Source organism: Macaca nemestrina, chromosome 10 (assembly GCF_043159975.1).
Source record: "Macaca nemestrina isolate mMacNem1 chromosome 10, mMacNem.hap1, whole genome shotgun sequence".
Taxonomy (NCBI): Eukaryota; Metazoa; Chordata; class Mammalia; order Primates; family Cercopithecidae; genus Macaca; species Macaca nemestrina.
In genome coordinates, this window is record NC_092134.1 from 134,332,910 (window position 1) to 134,346,647 (window position 13,738).

A 13,738-nucleotide genomic window follows, 5' to 3' on the forward strand; every position below is an offset into this window, starting at 1 on the left:
ATCCCAAAGAAGAAATGCATGCATTCTAAGGAACACCCATATCGTTCATCATTATCACTAATATTTATTGAATACTTATGAATATACCAAGATAAGAACTTTATATGTGTAATGTTATTTAATTATCACAAAATGATATGAGTTAATTACTGCTTCTCTTTTATAGACAAAGAGAATGAATGCAGCTTAGAGAGGTTAATCAGTTTGCTCTAATTACACAGGCAGTAAGTGATGAAGACAGATTTTGACACTGTATCTGACTTCACAACATAAAACGTAACCCCTGTGTTCTATTACTTAAGGGAAGTTTTCTTCTTTGGGTGTATTCTCTCAATCAAGCCTTTCCCCTGCTTATAAAATAGTCTTTTATATTTTTGTAGTTTTTCATAGACAATTTGATAAAGTATCAATTTCTACCATGAGAAACCTTTTTTTTTTTTCCGGATATACAGCGTTTGAGACAAGCATAAGTCTTTAGAAAGTGATTAATTCAGTTCTCTCAGTTTTAATAATGCTCCAGGTCAAAAAGGTAATAAATGGAGGAGTCAAGTCCTGAGTTCATGGAAATCATTAGATTTGACCTTTTGTGTTTATGTGAGAAGCAACATTTTTTTTTTTTTTTTTTTTTTTTTACTTCCTAATTTCCTTCTGTGGGGGCAAGTTTGTCTTAATTTTCCTTTCAAGGTGCTGTGAAAAAATGTCATTGTTCACCACATGTTCTCTGGATCCTCTATGCAACTTCTAACATCTCACTTCCAACATTTTTTGCTAAGGGCATGCATAAGGTGTCATCCATCTTTATTTTTAAATTTAATATCTATGAACTAAATTAAATCTTATATTAGATATTATACATTAATGTGGGTCTCTACATTATAGATGCTTTCTCTGATGCTCCTTTGTGACTCCTTTTCTACTGAGAAATCAGAAAGTTCTCCTAGATTCTTTCCCAAAAGAGTTTTTGGGTCATCAGGCAATTATATTTGTGTTATCTTAACCTTTTGTTGTTTGTCATTCTTGTCATAGTTAAGGAAGACAGCAGAATCCATATATCATTTGACAATTGTTAGTAACATAGAACACCATGAAATAGGTGGTAAATCATATGAAGGAAATGTTCCGGTAAAAGCCGCCTCAAACTCCAGAGGCCATTCCTGGGTAGCAGCAATGCTGTTATTGTTCTCTATAAGCCATATAAGTGAGGATCCCCAAATTTCCCCAGCAGAGGGGAAGTATAAGTCTGATTTAAAGATGTTTTCTTTCTTTCTTTTATCTACCTTGCTGGCTTTGAGCACAACCCAGGAAGAAGTTCAAAACCAAGAAAACGGTAAGTCTGATACGATGACAGGTATAAAGTTTTGAGACATGTTAGCAACTAGACTGTCTTTTTCACTTCAGTCATGTTTTTCCTTTCTTTTTCCCAAGACCATAGAGAATAAGATGTAAGAGAATTAAGATTTCAACCCTAATTCCAACATAACAACTGACTAGACAATCTACTCAGCATATGACTTGTTAAATCATGATTCGATTTCATATTTGTCTTTTAAGTCTATCGATTTCTCTATCAGTTACGTACGATGTCAGTTCTTCTAATCAGTAGTACAGATTAACAACAACTACACACTAACATTTCTAAGATTTCTCTTATCCTTTCTCAAGAGTCTTGCCTTATTATTTTAATCATGTGGTATTGAAATTTCAGGGAGAGATTTAGCTTATTTTGAATAGCATTTCTAATAGCTAATTGAAATAATTAAAGGACAATTTCTTGTTATACACTTGTCACTTTGGTCAATTAAAATACAATTTTAGAATGCTAATTAAATTGATTAAAGAAGTTATTTTTTTCTACAGATTTGTAGAGATAAGCCTTCTTCAACTTATTCATTTTAAATTAAGAATGTATTTACTGAAAACCTATTATGCAGAGGGTACAAAAGAAACATGTGATGTGACTTATTGCCTTTAGGTAGCAGACCATCTTCATGGGAGAGTAAGGCTCAAATATACTTAATAAGGTAATACTTAAAAGAAGTACTAAATTCAACGTTTTTACTGATAGATTATGTTATACAAACAAGTGATACACATTCCATAGACCCGCAGGATTAGGATAATGACGAACAGGGTCTCTCCTGGCAGTACTATATGAAAGCAGAGTAAAAGTCGGCAATAGAGGGGCTCATGGCAGGGCAAGCATTTAGAAAGTTACTTCCACTCTTTGACCAAGTATTGGTTGAAAGGTGTGCCATCGAAACTGTAACCAAAGGAACCATTATGCTTCCGGAAAAATCTCAAGGAAAAGTATTGGCAGCCACAGTAGTACCTGTTGGATCAGGCTCTAAAGAAAGGGTGGAGAGTCAATCAGTTCGTGTGAACCTTGGAGATAACACTCTTCTTCCAGAATATGGAGGCACCAAAGTAGATAACAAGGATTAGTTCTCATTTAGAGATGGCAACATTCTTGGAAGGTATGTAGACTGAAATAAATCCTGTTGAAATGGCATCAACACGAAGCTTCCTATTCCACTGAAGTTCTGAAATTTTTCATCATGTAAATAATTTATATGTCTCTCTTTTACACTAAGCTAATCATAAATGGCAAAAATAATAATGACTAAGTTATTAGAATCAAATAAAAAGAGAATTAAAGGAGTCAGATGAAATAAGCAAGAATGGAGTATAATTGATTGAATTATTTTTTCATAGTTATGTTTGCATTTATTATATGTCGTGCTATTGCAATGAACATTAAAAAAGTAGTGCTTGGAATAAGATTAATAATAACTATTGTAAATGTATCATTTGAACCTCTCCATCCTTATGGATTTCATTATTTTAAAAAGTACCACTTTTTTCACATAGAAATAATATAAAACATAATTTAAAAGTTGAAATATTTACAAATCAACCTCAGGTGTCATTACAAAGTTTTCGGCTAAATTGTAAAATCATGTATTTAGTTTTAAGAACCTATTTTTTTTCATTCTCGTTAGTTTATCTAATATTTTTTTTTGTAATTTACATCCTATATTTGGTCTTATATATTTTCAATCTTATATATTACTTAAAAATAAAAATAAAGTAGGAAGCCACATTAAGAATAAAATAAAAGGACCATGAAAATGGTTGTAATTGATATCTAGAAATAAGATGATATATAAAGTGGGTTGCATAAAAGCTATACTTACATTTACCACAAGGTGACACCCTAGCATCACGAGTGACAATAAAACTACAATACATTCAGAAGCATAATCACAATATGATGAAAACTAGCTCAAATTATTACAAGTTCTTTCTTTCAAGGAAATCATCATGAGAAACCAGGGTTTAAGCATTATGCTTAGTATTTTATAAGTTTAACTCTCCCTGACTCTAGTTACCTTAGATTTTAGATAATTCTAAAGAATTATCCAGAATAATTCTAAATAATTATCCGGAATAATTCTATATAATTATCTAGATACAACTAGATAATTCTAACATCTAATTTTACCTCTTATCTTGGCATCTTCCCTTTCCTCCTAGTCATATCTTCCTTTATTTAAAGAGAAAAATGAATCCTACCTAATACTCAAGTCAGTTATATATCAGCTCACTCAGTTCTTGAAAAATAATCCTTGATTTGTAGAATCCACTTTCTAATTACTCTCCAGTCAACAGGAGTTTGGTCTCCAATGCCACCTTTCTATTGAAACTAGCTTTCAAAGTTTCAATGAGCTCAATGAGTATCAAAATGAGCTTGCATTTGACACTAACTGCTGTTCATCCCACTCCTTCGGAAACTCTCTTCTAGTAAGGTTTGGTGGCATTAGCCTCTTCTAAATTTGTTGTTAGCTGTTAGGTTGTTGCTATTCGATTTAGTTAGTTCTTCTTCCTTAGTCTCTTTCTTATATGGTTGCATCCTCCAGAATTTTGCCACCAAAAGATCTGTCAGCCAGTCAGTTTTCTGTACAGGAGTCCACAGACTATTTTCTCAATCCTTTCCTTAGAGTTCAAGAAACACAATCCAGCCAATATTGATTTCATAATGTGGTGGGCTTTGGGGCATGCACATCTTTTTCTTGAGTTTCCATCCAAGGTTTAAGGTTTTAGTTCCTGATACTGAGAACACCGAAGGCAGATGGCAGGCAGCTTCCCCTCTGAATCCTTTTCAGGCTCATCCTTCTATCCTCTCAACTTATCCACTGCCACCACTTGTCTCTTCTTGCATTTGATTCTGACGAGTGGTTCTACTGCTGGGCTCCACTGTTGAGTAGGGAGAAAAAAGTGGTCTTGGATCCTGCATGTGAAGGTGGAGAGGGAAATAACTCCAAGTCATGTATTGTGTTAGGTCAGATTCTTCAGAAGCCAATCCTTAAATGGGACTGTTTTTAAAAAATATTTATTGAGAGCTCTCCCAGAGAGGGGATTTAGTAAGCAGGGTAGATAAGGAATAAGGCTAAGCAAAATGTGGTCTCACGTGCAGACTAGCTTAGTCTAACCCCACACAGAAAAGTCTGAAACACCTATTGCTCCATAGAGTTAGTCTCACTTGAGGCAAGGAGGCCAGACTTTTATACCTTCATGCCAGAGAGCCACTGCTAAGGGTAGTTACCTGGAGAATGGGGTAGCTGTGAGTTGCTAGTAGCCAATACTCACAGCAAGTCAATGGCCACTGGTCAGTAAAAGGGATGAGGGCAGGGCTCCCATAACTTCCCTACCTGTTGTCTTCAGATGGAGGATCTGAAAGCAAGTCACGCTTTTTCACTGCAAAGGTTAATCCTTGCTAATATCCTAGAGGTAGACATGTTCTATCTTTGACCTAGTGTTTAGTCACTTTAAAAAACTCAGTTTACATATAGACAACAAAAAGTAGAAACTTAACAGTGGAGAAACCTGGGTGATACCATCTTAAATAAGTAATCAAGTTAACATCGTCAGTAAGTGCCAAGACACAGTGATATCAGGCACCCCCTGATGTGATCCAAGGAGAAGGGCTCTTCACCTCTGTGGTACTTTTTCCAAAATCTGTAACTGCAGTTTAGTTATAAAAAAATCAGACAAACACGAATTGAAGGACATTCTATAAAACAGCTGCCCAGGACTCTTCTTAGATATACAGGTCATGAAAGACAAGGAAAGACTGTGATACTCTCACAAATTGGAGGAGACTAAGAAGTTAGAAATAAATGCAGTGTGCGTCTTGCATGGAATCCTGAAACAGTAAATGAGCATTGGTGGAAAAGCAGGAAATTCAAACAAAATCTGTAGTGTAGTTAAGAATATTCTACTACTGCTAACTTCTTCATTTTGATAGTTGTACCATGGTTACGTAAGATGCAAACATAAAAGGAAGGTAAGGGAAAGGTAAACAGGCACTCTCTATTATCTTGGCAACTACTCTGAAATCTAAAATCATCCAAAACTTAAAAAATATTTTTTTCTTTTGAAAATCCTTATTCTGTTTACTTATAAATGAGGGACTGGGTTTGTGATGAAGAAGAATCCATTCTGCCATATTACAAGTGCATGAAATAGTTGACAAAATAATATTCCTATTGAACAGTGAAAAATCAATAACATAAAAGAATATTTATATCAAGCATAATTTTAGGCTACATATTCACTGAGATGATACATGACAAATGGCTGTAGTATGGCAAATAGAAAAGAGCCACTTTGTTTTCCAATCACTTACTAATAGTAATTGCCCTAGAATGAGAACAACATATTACCAAGTCACTTTAGAATTTGCTAAAAGAAGATGTTTGAGCAAGAAGGGAGCACTTACTTTATACTTTATTCTCCATTTCCCTTAGGTGTTTGACAAGACCAGGATGCTCAATGGCAAGGTGAGATCCTGGTTATCTCTTTTTCTTCTAGCATTTGTTTCCCTAAGTGGAATATGAGATTTACTGCATCTTTTTGGTGAATGATATGAAATAGAGGCCTGATGTTCATGACTGGAGGGCTTATCATTGAGAATTATGTTAAGCTGTAAGTAATAGAATTCTTGACTAACTGTAGCTTAAACAAATAGCAGTTTCATTTTTGTATATAATGGGAAGTCTGGAGGTAGACAGGCTCCTGTATTTCAGCTCCTCTGTCTTCCTTTGGGGGTGCTCCACCCATTGCAGGACACCCAGCAGCCTTGCCTCACTTACTGAATACAGTTAGGGAGCTGCAGTGCTGTGACAGCCAGATCGGACAGCAAAGATTTCCAAAATGCTTCCAGTTGAGATCCACTGGGCACATTACTCCCCTGAACAAAATCAGGGTTCTATTAGCAAAGAAGAGGAGAAAGAGAAGTTGGGCTAGCACTGCCTGCCAGAGAAGATAATGAAGTGGAAAATAAAGGGCAGAGTTATATTTATTTACTTTTATTCTCAGGTCAGGGACTGACCTGAGTACATTGTGCAATGTGCAAAAGTAATGTAACATAATGTCATTCTGCCACCTGAAACTGTGACCATGGAACACGTAGCAAAGAGGGAGTGAGGGAAAGGAAGGTAGGAGACATCACTATCATCTGATAAACAAGCAAGAGCTGGAGAATAATTACCCACAGGGTAATTGACAGGATTGAACAAACTCATAGTGAAAGAAAATGTCACAGAAAAATTAGCTATGCAGGACATTTTATCAATTTTTTTTCCAGAATTAAACAGACTGATGAAAGAAAACATTGTAATATGTATAGCTCCTCCATGAAAAGGATTGTAAGCTGCTCCAATTCTGTTACTCTCCTATTAAAGGAAACTAAGGGTTATAGAAAAAAGAAAAATTCAGTTTTAAGCTGAAATTAATACTTGGTTGATTCTATAATTCTACTATTTTTCCTTTATCTTTTTTAGGAAGTCAATTCAGACAACCATATTAGTTTTATTTATTGTTTAATTTACAGATTATATGTATCTCTCTGTGTGTATATGTGTGTGTGTATCTTTTCTTTTCTTCTTTCCTCTTTTCTTTTCTTTTCTTTTTTTTCCTTTCTTTGAGAGACAGAGTCTTACTTTGTCACCCAGGCTGGAGTGTAGTGGTGCCATGACAGCTCACTGCAGCCTTGATCTCCTGGACTTGAGTGATCCTCCCATGTCAGCCTCCCAAGTAACTGGGACTATAGGCTCACACCATCACAGCTGGCTAATTTTGTATTTTTTGTAGAGACAGGGTTCGCTATGTTGCCTAGGCTCATCTTGAGCTCCTGGGCTCAAGTAATCCTCCTGCCTCTGGCCTCTGACACTATATTTTTACTCTTTTCTCTTATGTACAGTGTTTCCAAGTCTATGGTATAAGGAACATCAGGAGTTAATATATTCATATGTTAAATTTTCTTAACTTTCTATAGTGTTATAATGGCATAGAATAATTATGGACGTTTATAATGCTTTCTGTCATTTACTAATTACTGATGATATTTATTTGCATTTTAATAAGAAGCCTGTAACCTAATTGACCTCATGTAAAGGAAGAAAGCTATTCCTGTTAGTCCTAGTGAAATTTGATCAGTGTTTCTTGGATGACAGTAAATGTGAACAGATAACATACACAGTGTGCAAAAACTTCTGAAAATAACTGATTTTTGTAGATTACATAACTAGGGTTAAAGAATTAGGGACCCTTAGCATTGCAAGGTACTTTTAGGAATCTCCTTGGATTTAATTATTCTCTTTAGCAGTAATCTTTGTCTAATATACTGTAAATTTTACTAGTTTATCTTTATTATCTATCTTGTCCACTCCAAAATAGAACTTTTTTGTTTTTTCTATTTACTACTGTATCAGGAGTGCTGACAACTCTGGAATACACAGTAGGCACCCAATACATATAAGGGAATAAATAAATGAATAAAAGCTGTCTGTATCTGCTGATCATCCGCAATTTAGATGTCCCATACTACATTCCAAGTAAGCCTACATTTGAACACACCTGGTAGTTTAAAAAAATGTGTACATGTATGAAACTATTTTAACATAGCACTGCAATAAAATTCTATTAAAATAGAAAAACATAAGTTGAGCATCTTTCCATATTGTATAAGTAATTCCTTGACCCCAATTTATTTCAAATGTGTATATTCCAAATAAACATACATATACTAAATCTATATATATTTGGAATATATACTTTCCAATTATGTATATAAATATTTCAAATATATATTTTATAAATATATGTATTCCATACATAATATATATCAAAGTATTACAATAATCAGGTTGGATTTAGTCTAACAGCCAGTTCATAATGATACCTTAAAAATATACTTGATAGTGCTTTATAGTGCTTTTATTTTTTATTTTTTTATTTTTTTATTTTTTTGAGACGGAGTCTCGCTCTGTCGCCCAGGCTGGAGTGCAGTGGCCGCATCTCAGCTCACTGCAAGCTCCGCCTCCCGGGTCTACGCCATTCTCCTGCCTCAGCCTCCCGAGTAGCTGGGACTACAGGCGCCCGCCACCTCACCCGGCTAGTTTTTTGTATTTTTTAGTAGAGACGGGGTTTCACCGTATTAGCCAGGCTGGTCTCGATCTCCTGACCTTGTGATCCGCCCGTCTCGGCCTCCCAAAGTGCTGGGATTACAGGCTTGAGCCACCGCGCCCGGCCTATAGTGCTTTTAAAACATGATTTAAGGAGCAAAATCAGCTAACAGAAGAGCATAATTAGGAGATTATAGACATATCTTTTAAAGAAATTAAATTACAAATAAGAGAAGGTAAAAAAGCTCACAATTCCTTTTTTCTTTTGTAGTTGAGGGCAAGCCAGGTACATGTCCTGAATTTATAGAATCTTTTGACACAAAGCAACAGAGCCGCAGTCAAGACTGAAGTCAAAAGAAATTTAGATCCCATCTGGGCAAAAGGGCCTCTAAGGAACAATCTAAGATTTCCACCTGTTGTTCTGGGGTTCCTTGTATAAATGATTATGACTGCAGAGATCTTATGAAGTGCTGTGGTACCTGTAGATGTGGCCTGAGGTACACACATCCTCTTATGATTGACCCTGTATTTTTCAATTCACCTCCACAATCTAAGGCATAAGTAAGTATGGGGCAACATGATCTCCTCATCCGTTCTCCGACTCTCTTAAAATACTTTATGTATCTTTTGTCTTAGTATTCTTCCAACCCAACCTCATATTTTATATTCTATTATAACTATAGTATAGAATTTATAGTTAGAATGGTCTAGAATATAGTCCACTTTCTCTATGACATATAAAAGGGCATGCCATCTCAGAAGAAATTCCGCATATATGTCACCTGATTTCAATTATTTATTCATTCAATTAACATTCATTGGATGCCCACTATATGTCACACACTGAGAATGCAGGAATGGACAGGGCAGATGGAACCTCTATAGTTACGCAGTTGATAATATTAGCATATGTTCTTTACCCTTCACTAAGCAACCAGAACTTTTCCTTTTTTTTATTCCCTTCTGCACCCCTTCCATCTCTAAGGAAAAGAAAGCACGAGTCTCATGTCACTTAAAAGTTAGGCATCAGTTTTTAAGCCTTGGTTGAACTACTTTCTTCTCTGTTTTCCTCCCAGATATTGGATGGAGAAATGGATTCAGACGGAGGCATCATTGAGCTTATTCTTCTTGACTCATCTCAGTCCAAACATTACTCTCTCAAGTGTTGTTGTTAAAATCTGCATATTAAAAGCTCAGCATCATCTATTTGTGAGCTCTGTGTCTCATTCAGGGATTTTAATTAATTTTGAGTTCTAAGGGTACCGGAAATAACTGGATTAGCAAAGCCTACGGTCTTCTCTGCTGTCCAGTTGGGATACCTATGGCCCAATGGGGCATCCCCAAAGTTTCTTTAGAATATGAAATCTAAGGGATTCTGGAAAATATTCAGAAAACACACATTTCAATTTAATCATCAAAATGGCCTGCAGATAATTCTGAAAGTCCACCTGGCATACAGGTTCTTTGTTCCTGTTTTGTCTTGTATGTAATTGGTATTATTTTAATCTTTCATTTGGTATTGATCTAATCTTTTACTATTTGTTTTGGGGAAATATATGGAAGAAATCCATGCCAATGACATTTATTAATCTGCTTAAGTTAAGGCACAAAGTAGATTAGTGAGATCCATGGGAGCCATCTCTTATGATGTCCACTTCGAGATGACAAATTTTTCCCATTTGTATAATTTGAACTTGTTAATTTAAGAAATAATTAATGAACTTTAATGAAGCCTACCTTTGCACAGACATGCTTCATAATATGGCATGAAAATGCATGAATCATATGGATAGTAACTTGTACGAATTCAAAGAACAAAGAAATTGCTGGTAGAAGTTATAGCTGACAATGCTGGCAAATATTCTCATTTGTTTTTATATTTTATTCAGTGATGGGGAAGAAGAAACTCCAGAAAAAAGAATTCCACATAAATATTAGTATGTTTCTTTTATACTTTTTCAAAGAAAACTTGTTAGAATAAAAAGAAAAATTGTTTACTAAAAGGTAGTAGCCAAAAGTTGCATATAGCTCAGCATTGTATTATGTTGCTCAAGGCTTACATTCAATATACTCCTCTGCAAAGCTGTAATTATGATTTTGTTTTACTGAGTCAATGAGGAAGAAAATTATTGTGTTCCCGTAGTACTGAAATGAAAGTGAGCTTGCAGCTGGAGTGATGAGATAAAACTAATCTTGCTGTTAGTGTCTAATTGGCCCTAAACATGGCGGGTCTTAGGCACTTTGAATAGCAAGGGGTAGGTTGATGATAATGCTAGTGAAAAATTAGAATTGACCACTTTAGCTGCTTACTAAGTAAGACTACTTCCTACCACCGTGAGCTATGTAGCTTAGCTATCAACTTTTAAAACTTATTTTTATTTACTTTGAATTCCACAATTAATATATAAAGTCATTCTCAGTGTAAACATATTTTTAAAAATTATGAACAAACTAAAAATCCTTCTTGACTTACCTAAAAATAAATACTATAATCTATTTGATTTATTATCCAAACAGGCCTTTTGGGGTGCCTTTATGTTTAAGAACATTTATAAATATATACTGTTATTTTGTGTACTTAATTAAACATAACGTATGCATCATAGCATATCCATTGTGTTCCAGCTTTAGTTTCTTACTTAACAATATGTCTTGGAGACAATTCCATGTCAATTTGTAAAGAACTGCCTCATTCTTTTTTTAACTGCTGCTTAGGATTTTATAAAATTAGATATATTAGAATTAACTCCAGCATTCCTCTGCTGGGGGCCATGTAAATGGCTATAATTTTTTTGCTATTACAAATAATGTTTAATATATATATGTAAACATACATGTTTTAATATAAGTATTATTATTATTTAGGTATGGTGAGACCAACAGATCAGAAGATGACTACCATTGAAGAGATAGTGTGTTATTTGCAGATCCCAAGAGAATGGGACACACCTTGTCATACTGTGGGTGGTCACACATGGAAGCCTCCATGACAGTCAAGTGGCAGAGGGAGCAGGAGAGGACTGTGGGCAAGATCTTCTATTGTGGTTTCTGTGGGAAGGAATGGTTGATGCAGGATAAGAAGGTTAAGGATTAGCTAGTTTGTTTCAGTGGGCTCTGGGGTATATAGACTGTTCCCGGTTGTCTGAGACCCTGGGGTGATTAGGACAGGTGGATAGTGGTCTGGAGTGTGAGAGCCCAAAGGAGCTGGTTGTGGGGTGTGGACACTGAATTGATTTGCCTTCGTAAAGCAAGCTCACTGGATGGGTTGCTTGCTGTCTCTAAGAATTGGCTAATCCTCAAAGGGATGGTCTCCCCAGGGTGAGCAAGGCCTCAGATGTCAAGGCATTGACACACAGAAAATAAAAGCCATTTGCTATTTAAATATCCTTCCATTTCATTTTCCTATGTTAGCTCCTAATGGAATTGCAGAAGGGAAAACAGATTAAAGCTTTTCTAGGTCAATCATTTTAAACAAATACGTAATAACGATCTTGAAATTTTTTATGTAATATTTGTTTATAATATTTGTTTAAAAAATAAACCCATGGTGACTGGTAGAAATTGTGAAAAATTTAGAATATACTTTCTATTTCAGTTATTATTAAATCTCCACTTTTAAATAACATACACTGAGAAATAATCAATATTCTTCCACATTACCTGCTTAGAGAATAAGGTGGTCTCATGCCTTAAGTGGTTGAATTTACAGCTTTTCTGTTTCTGGACCTGCCTGCTCTTCAATATTTTGTACTTCTAGAAAGAAGTACATATTGGGAAGTAACTCTTCTGTTTCTCCAAGCTTGTTTCTCTAGGCAAATGCATTTTTTTTCTCATTTAGCAAAATCAAAAAAAAAATTTTATTCATAGAATAAATCGAATAAAATATTACCACATTTTTGAGGTTATATTACTTTAATCCTAATTCTGATACAGTTAGCAAGGTGATCATTCTTAAATCCAATAAACTAGTGGAAGCAAGTGTTTTTGCTTATTGCATCAGGGAGAATGGCAGTGGTGTATACATATTTACTTCCTTAATTCTATGATTTCATTTATTATAAGATATAACATCACTTTAATGTCATATAACTTTAATATTGAAAAATAGCTAGCTACATTAAAATACGCATTGATTGTAGGATGAATACCATTAACAGAAAAGAAAAAATAAACATTAAATATTTCAGTTGTACTAATGTTTTTAGGGGATTTTGTGAGATTTGTATTAATTTTTTTATTGATACATGATCAATGAACATATTTTAAAATTACATATGATAATCAAATACATTCATATAATTTTTAAAGATCAAATCATTGTAATTGAGCTATCTATTCCTTTAAATATTTGTTCATGAAACTATTTTTAAGTGCCCTCTTTTAGACTTCTACACTCCAAGTTGAGGTGTGGTGAGCAAAAACAAATAACAAAAAACAAGAGAAGTGGAAACAGTGCTTGTGCCCAGAAAAGTGGTGAAGGCAGGGTCCTATGAGCCGTTTTGAGACAAAATAAATTTTTAATAGAGGTGACTCTAGCCACTACTGTAAATATAAATTTACAGTAAATTTAGGACCAGTTATAGTACCAGTAAGAAAACAACTGAGTTATGGGCCCATATACCTAATGTAAATGACGAGTTAACGGGTGCAGCACACCAACATGGCACATGTATACATATGTAACAAACCTGCATGTTGTGCACATGTACCCTAGAACTTAAAGTATAATAAAAAAAATAAAAAAGGAAAAGAAAACAACTTAGTTTAAGCCAGTGGATGACCAATAAAGAGAAAAGAATGTCCGCCTGGAAAAGAGTAGTCTAAGAAATATGTAGCACTAGAAGGCAGAGCTAAGGAGAAACCTTATCAGAAACCGTATCATATCAAAAGACATCATAAGGAAGCTCTTTAATGTTATCCAAACTTAGGCTGACCACCTACACCTCTGCAAATCTTTTCAACAACAGCTTTCTCTTGGACATAGTGGTGAGTAGAAATTTCAGTCTTGGTTGTTGTCTTAATTGTTGCTTTTAGAAACGTATATTTGTCCCATATCTTTCAATTCCATAGTAAACCACTGCTCACTTTGCTGTTGGATACCACCAGGGTGCCCTGAATATAATACTCTTGAATTATTACTGTTTCTTCCCCCATAATAACATTAAAGAAGGAGGTAAGAGTCAAAACAATCTTTCCCTTTATTCTCTTTCCTGATGTATACATTTTTAAAAAGGAAAAGTTTAGACTAAATGGAAGAAATTACAATGTAGAAT

At 34.8% G+C, this 13,738-nt stretch overlaps 1 long non-coding RNA gene and 1 pseudogene across 1 annotated transcript; both read left to right on the forward strand.

Moving 5' to 3' along the window:
* The first annotated feature begins 2,031 nt into the window (after nucleotides 1–2,031).
* Nucleotides 2,032–2,537, forward strand: LOC105499942 (10 kDa heat shock protein, mitochondrial pseudogene; annotated as a pseudogene).
* Nucleotides 2,538–8,800: 6,263 nt separating this feature from the next.
* On the forward strand, nucleotides 8,801–9,667 carry LOC105499944 (uncharacterized). The gene is made up of 2 exons (XR_011609404.1): nucleotides 8,801–9,026; nucleotides 9,542–9,667. It is a non-coding gene; the product is annotated as an uncharacterized lncRNA (long non-coding RNA).
* The last annotated feature ends 4,071 nt before the right edge of the window (nucleotides 9,668–13,738 follow it).